We start from the raw sequence: 7583 nt of genomic DNA on the forward strand, positions 1-7583 counted from the left end.
TATTTCGGGCTACATGTAGGCATTATTGATACTTTACTTTTGAAACGAGATTCAAAATGGATTATATATCATATTTATTGATTTTTAACAAATATTTTAGAGGTGAGGTTATGAGTTCGTTGGGGTTAGGATTAAGGTCAGTGATAACTGATCATCGAGGATTCATTTTTTCTTTTATCAATTTGACAAAAGTCTCAACAAACAGGGAAGACGTCTGACCACAGGCACATGGAAAAGATGCAGTTAGTATGCCTCTCGAAATTCTCGATGCGTTTATTACCCTACAGTTGAAAACAAGAGAAGGGAAAATATAAAGATTTATTAAATATATAGATATTTATATGCTGTATCCATACAATTTGCATGCACCGATTGCATTTCAGAAGCAGTAGTGTTATATGATAGAGGGTGTGATTCTGCTAGCGGGATAAAGAAGAGGTGTATAATGTGCACTCTTAAAGCAGGGTAGAGTTGGGTACAATTTTTAACATAAGAGGTCAAAATGGGAAGATACATGTTTGTTGGATGAAATCTACTCAACCTTCGTTAAACATTGCCCAGCGTTGGTAAACTCTTACCCAACAAACATGCATTGTTCCTTTCTTTTCCTCTTATGAGTAAAATGTTACCCAACCCTTTAAAAAGTATGAAGATACACATGGGAAGAATATAAATTGGATAATTCTCTCAATTTTAATTAATTTTAGGTTATTAGAAATGACTCCGTGCCCTATATACGAAAAGGCAATCCTAAAGCAGAGCAAGTTACCATGTCGTGCTTAGTCATTTAATCATCGTATTGTTAACTCATCAATCAAATGACAACGATGGTTGTTCGAGCCTGACTTGAAGGAAATAAACATGCCCTTCATAATGTTATTTTTTAGAAATGTTATATGCAAAGTCTTTTTGACCGAAATTATGCGCACTTAAAAGCCTCACTGTGTCATGCTTGTCGAGTACTCCTTCATTTCTTAGTCTTTAAAACAACACAAAAAATACAATGCCGGTATTCATGACTATCGTAAATATTGCTAATAAAATTATTTATGCCTGTATTGCACATCCACGAGTCATATATCAGCGTCAAAAGTATTGATATTATTAACTTAATAATTATGTTAAAAATGGCATTGATACATTTTGAGGCTGGTAACGGAGGTGGTATAGATTACATCGAAAGAAATATTATCCAGCCGATTTTTAAAGTTTGTCTTCCTTGATTTTTCTCATTTTCATGACTATGTGATAGAGGTGTCGAATTGAAAAAAAATAGAGGTGGATTATTATTATTCATAGAATGAGCATACTATTTCTCATGCATTTTTATTTAGATTTGGAAATATTGTTAAATACAAGCTCGTACCGTTAGCAACGCACAATGTCTGATATTGTGCGACACTACCGCCTGACCGTCTTAGCTGCTTACAATATTCCTCTACTGCAATAAAAAAATAAAAGACAAACAAATAATCGAAACAATAGTAAATCAATAAATCAAATCAAATCCAACAAAATTTGGTTGGTAAAGTTATCACGATATATCATCGGCCAGGATAAGAAGTGATAAAAAGTATCTTTCTGAAAGTGCAAACTTTCTACAAATCTGGTCGGATTACGTCAAAACATCATTGCCATGTTGGCACATTTCAATAGGTGACCGCACAATCATACAGCTATTAGAATGGCTTTTATAGGATGGTTGTTTTGTAATCGTATTCGTTTTAGTTGTTTGATAACATTATAAATAAATTGCTTACGGGTTCGTTGCTCCTCGACACTCAACGCATTGGAATTGTCGATCTCATCTTCCTCGACTAAAACACTTGCTACCACGGCCAATGCAATCAGACAGTAGAGAGAAATCATGGTTTTTGACGCCATTTTTAAAGTCTAAGGAAAATAGAATCAACATGGAATACATTTTGATCATTTGGTCAAAGATACGGTGACATTGCAATGCAATTAAGAATGTCAGCATAGAATCGTGACGTACTGAAACTTTCCTTTTACAGAATGAACAGAAATCGACAATATAAAGTTATAACAGAAAGTGAAGGAACAATAGTCGGCTTCGAGACGACAGGCTGCCAGAAAATACTTGAATTGTGGTTTACTGTGATGAATGCAAGGCGGAAGTGGCGGATCCAGGGGGGGGGGGGGCCCCTTGAGAAATAAATCATGTAAAATCACGTGATTTTTACCTTTTTTGGGGGTTGTGCAAATTGAATTTTTTTTCAGGATCAAAAAAAAAAAATGTGCTCACTACCCCCCCTCCCCCCTCCCCCCCCCCCCCCCCTCCCCACTGAGCGAATTTTTGGCCGGCGCGTTTTTCAAATTTTCGGGAGCAAAAAAAATTGTGCTCTGTACCCCCCCACTGAGCGACTTTTCGGCCGGCGCGATTTTCAAATTTTCGGGAGCAAAAAAGAAAAAAAGTTGGGCCCCCTCCCCTAAGAAATCCTGGATCCGCGCCTGCCAGGCGGAAGGCTTCAGAATATCCACATTCAATCATAGTTTTCGCTTTCAGGAACCATCAACTGAGAATGTTTGTAATGCCCTGTTGAAAGATGATGTTCCCGGCCCACTTCTGCACTGCTCTCATTGCATGCACTTTAATAACGGCTTTGACGATGATAAAGATTCAACGCAGTCTCGTTTTCAAAGAATAGAAGAAGGCGAATGTAATGTCTTTAAAATGCTATCGTGACACAGAAAATATTAAGAAATTGAATTTAATAAATGATCTGACAACAGTGCTTAACATACTTAGTATGTCAAGCAGTAATGAGTAATGTTAGAAGGTAGTCTACCTTCTAACAGTACTCATACTTACGTAAAGCTAATCTCAGTGAGCTCTGGTATGGGAATCGTATTTTGAAAGACATTCGCTACGATTTATTTTAGATTGTTGATCCTGCAGCAGATTTCCTGATCTTCATATGCTCATTTCTCAGCCACTATACAATTTCTACCAAAATTATTGTGCAATTGTCATTTATTTGTAATCTTGAAAATTCTGTGTAAGTTTCGTTGGATTCTGTGAGAATTTAATCTCTATATTTACCAGAACTCAAGATTAACTTTAAACTTACCTCCCCAAATTATTAATTGATATGAGCCATTATAATCTGAGCATGTTTGTTTGGTAAAATGTACCCGAAATTGGGTAAACATTACCAAGTGTTGGTATAAAGTATTCCCAACAAACATGTATGGTTTTTTTTAACCTCCTATTTTTAACATTTTACCCAATTTGCTAAAAGGGGAAGTCCACCCTGAGTTTAAAACAAAAATGAAAACGGAAGAATGAGAGGAACGGGTTAGTGAAAGTTTAAGCAAAAACCGATTAAAAATAATAAATGTATGAGTTTTTGAAGATGCGATCAATCAATCATCGTTCAAATTGGCAACTCTGTGACATAATTGTTGTGAGGTTATCACCCATTTGCCCTGTACTAAAAGACTTTAAAAGCTTACTCTCTTAAAAAAAAGAGTGAATTTTCACTCTATTTTCACTTTCTTGGGAGTGACGTCCGTGATCACTTGTTTAGGAGTAAAAAATCGATTGATTTTAGAGTGCTCTCTATTAAGAAGAAAAGAGTGAATGTTCACTTTATTTTCACTACATTTTCACACTCCAGAGGAGTGACGTCCGTGATCACTCGATTTTTTTTAGAGAGTATGTAATGGAGATTAATGCCTTACCAAGGGACACCTAGCACCCGTTAGTGTTACGAACCCGAGCCTTCACGTTTAGGAGATCACTGGGCCATCTCACCCATCAGAGTTGCCAAAGCAAAGCTCCTGATTAAAGTGCACTAAAAGCCCTCTGCATACGAGGCGAAGATGTCTGAAGAAATGCAGACCTACGCTCAACAACTGAATATACATCAATTATTCCCAAATCCAGACTCTCAACTACCGAAAAAAACGTTTTACAGTTGCTGCTTCGAAAGAATATAATTTTAACCTGTCTTGCCACTTTCAAAAGATCCATTAAACATTCCTCTTCCCTCAGAAATAAAGCATGATTTACCTATTTCTGAGTCTTATGTTTCTCTTCACATTCTGTTACATAGTAAGGGATAAGGTACTTTTTGTTTTAGCGCTACTAAATAATCGATATCATTATCAATACAATTAAGAACTGACGGAATCAGAAAGACGTCTCATGTGCAAAAGGCATAACGTAAGGGATGTTGGGCCTACCTGATTTCGATGCGGTGTTCGAGTAGAATTCTGTAAGATGATGATATTCTTTCTCGTAGCTCGATGTGACGAAGTGTCTCTATCAAGATATATGTTGAATTAAAGTCTAGATAGCTTCTGGTTTTATAGAATTTCGGAGCCTGCCATTACTATCTTCTCGTTACCGACAAGTTACCGCATGTGAAATTGAATATTGTGTTCAACATTATGTTGGTGGATAAAACTTTTCAAAAATCCAAAAAATATGACCTCATAACAATTGCTTCGATTATTTTGTATTCAAACTTTTAATCATCGAAGCCTGTCGTTCGTACCGACAAGTCACCACTCATCACAGTCATGTCAGTTTGAACGAATCGATCAATCGTCAAAGAATTGATTTATAATCGCTTTATAATTAATTATTTTATATTTGATATACCTGCATTCGGATTGTTCACGAATGAACATTTACTAGATAACTTAAATGTTCGTTTTCGTTAATTTCATCATTACTTTCTCTTTCTTAAATATTTATAAAATGTTTAATGTTGTTACATCATGCCGTCGCTGTTTTCACGAAGTGATAGTGAAAAAAATTGCATTCACTTTGCGTTACGATTTTTCTCACTACCGTCACTTCGTGAAAACAAGGACGATGCCTTTATTTCATATAAAAAGGAATACATGTTTACATTCAATACCAGGTCCATGTTCCCTTTCCGAAACCATGGCAGGTCGCACTACATATAAAACATATAGAAACAATAATGCATTACAGTTACAAATATATATCAATCATGCATAATAACAATTATATATTAATCATGTATAGCTAAAATTATGCATTAATCATTGATCAATATACATTCATTCATATATCGATCATGTATATTAACAATCATTAATCGTGCCTGCATCAATCATGCTTAGGTTGGCAACAAAAATTCAATTAAAAAAAAAATAAAAAAATAAGGGGAATATGATTTTCTGAGCATGTGGGTAAAGGCTGGGAGTAGGAAACGATGTAAGAAAAAAAATTTGAAAGAAATGAGAAAGTAGAGGGTACATTATAGGTTGGAGATAAAGTGTAAACGAGTGAAAACGAGTCATTCCACTTGGAATAGACGGAGTGGAGGAAAAGGAGAAAGTAGGGGGGGGGGTAAAGAGAGAAGAGGGGAGAAAAGGCAAGCAGATGGAGTAAAGGAGGCGTAGGTAGGCGAGGAAGAAAAGTTTGGGAAGAATGAGAGAGAGAGAGAGGCAGAAGAAGAAGAGGACGAAGAAAAAGAAAAAGAAGAAGAAGACGAAATAAGGCAAAGAAGAAGAGGAAGAGAAAAAAGAGAGAGAAGAAGCGTTGAAGAGAATGGAGTGTTAATTAGAGGTCGAGGTATTCCACATTGTGATTCTTTTCTTGCATTGAATATGACAAAGGATGACACAACTGCGTACCTACTTATGTTCTGAAAGAAACTATTCAGGCGAAGAAGGACTGAACATTTCCCGAATAGCCGTATTATGTTGTCTCTATTTATTTGCCCCCTTACTCATATCTCAATAGCATGGTATGCAGTGGCGTACGCAGGATTTTTTCAAGGGGGGGGGGGGGGTTAACATTTTGAAATCGGGCCGAAAATTTCGCAACGACCCAGCTAGTCGCTGAATAAGCGGGGAGGGATGGGGTGGGGAGGGTAAGAGGACACCTTTTTTTTTTGGGGGGGGGGGGGGGGGGGGGGGGGGGGGAGGTGGTAAGAGGACAATTTTTTTTTTTTTGGGGGGGGGGGGGGGTCTCGAAAATTGAAATTTTGAAATTTTGCTCCTTAGGGGGGGGGGTAAGGTCATTTTTTTAGGTCAGCCATTGGCATAATTTTTATTTTTTATTTTTTATTTTCATTTTAAAAAAAAAGCAAAGGGGGGGGGTTGCATTACAGTACACACATAACAAAAACTAAAGGGGGGTGTTTAACCCCCCCCCCTCTCTGCGTACGCGCCTGATGTTATGTCACACTGTAACCATTGTTTCTTACTTCGGCCACAAGTTCTTTGTACCGGTCGAGCTTTCTCGTGTGAGCAGCATTGGTGTTTGTCTCAAAGGGCACTGTTAGTTCGATCATTAGCATTTGTTTCATTCATTCATTCCCAAATAACGACGAGATCTGGGCGTTGAGATGAGATAAATATGGGATGGGATGGTTCCGCCCGCAACGGTGAAACCCTGACTATCAGCATGAACTTGTTTGTGAGGGAGGGACTCTTTCGAAATCAAGGCAAAATACTATATTCATATTTTCTTTACGCAAGAAAGAGAGGTACAGAGAGAAAGAAAGAGAGAATACGTTAACTGCGAATTATCGAGTACAACTATGAAGCGTTTCCTTCTCAATATGATTCAAATCGCTGTCAATATTCAGAATCTGAATAGGATAAATCCACAATATACACCAACGCTGCCACTGCCTCCATCGCTCCAACCATAGCCCATATGCCAATACACCATGTTAATCAAATATGGAAAGTTTCCAAATGAATTTTGAATCAAATTCTAATATACCATGCACTGAGAGGTTTCAGTTGAAATCATACATTCACTGTGACTGGCTTAATTAGCACTAGTTTCTGAGGGACCAGTCACCGAAGATCTATCATTTTACTGGTGCCTCGGAAAGAGTGCATGTTATTTTTTTCATATATATATATCCTTCATCAAGAAATTAAAAAAATGTATAACCTCATCAATACAGTATAATTATCAAAATACATGTTTATATATGATACATGTATACAATCACATCAGTAGGGCCTACTTGCACAATGATCTCTCATTACATTTCCTTTAGAATAGACAAAGCATACTTCTGCTATAGTTAGAAGAAAAACAATCTGACAGTAACGTAGTCTTTCAAAATAGAAAAGAACCTAGATCGTAACTGATTTTTGTTGTCTTTTAAAAGAAAAGAATAATACAATAGATGTATTGTTCCCCTCTACCTTTTAGTTTGTTTCACATACTCCCCTACTCCCTCCAAGCCAAAATAGTCGAAATAAGAGAGAAAATACCTTACACAAATCCACACACATTTTAAACTGAATATAGTGTTGGACAACACGCTAGTGCCGGGATAAAACTTTCTAAAATATGACCTAAAAAAACATGGTTTGAATATTTGTTATCCAAACTTTGAATCATCGTCAATGTTATCATTCTGGCATCTCTTTTTTTTTGTGGTTCTGTCTTGTCTGTGTATTAACCACAGCTCTAGTCGTTCGTAACTGACAAGTCACTGCATACAAATAAAATTGAATATAGTGTTTGACAACATGCTGGTGGATAAAACATTCCCAAAATCCGGTGAGAGATATGACCTCAGAACATAATGTTGAATTATTTTTTATCCAAA

General features: G+C 36.7%; 1 long non-coding RNA gene across 1 annotated transcript in view; it reads right to left on the minus strand.

Moving 5' to 3' along the window:
• Positions 1-1635, minus strand: part of LOC115927160 — a 1910-nt gene extending 275 nt beyond the window's left edge. The window contains exons 1-2 of the long non-coding RNA XR_004065460.1: positions 1367-1635; positions 1-281 (exon numbers count right to left, since the gene is read on the minus strand). The exon at positions 1-281 is cut by the window's left edge and continues 275 nt beyond it. This is a non-coding gene — a long non-coding RNA (uncharacterized LOC115927160). The remainder of the gene's footprint in view (positions 282-1366) is intronic.
• Positions 1636-7583: the final 5948 nt, after the last annotated feature.

Source organism: Strongylocentrotus purpuratus, unplaced genomic scaffold (genome assembly GCF_000002235.5).
Source record: "Strongylocentrotus purpuratus isolate Spur 01 unplaced genomic scaffold, Spur_5.0 spur5_scaffold_20, whole genome shotgun sequence".
Classification (NCBI taxonomy): domain Eukaryota; kingdom Metazoa; phylum Echinodermata; class Echinoidea; order Camarodonta; family Strongylocentrotidae; genus Strongylocentrotus; species Strongylocentrotus purpuratus.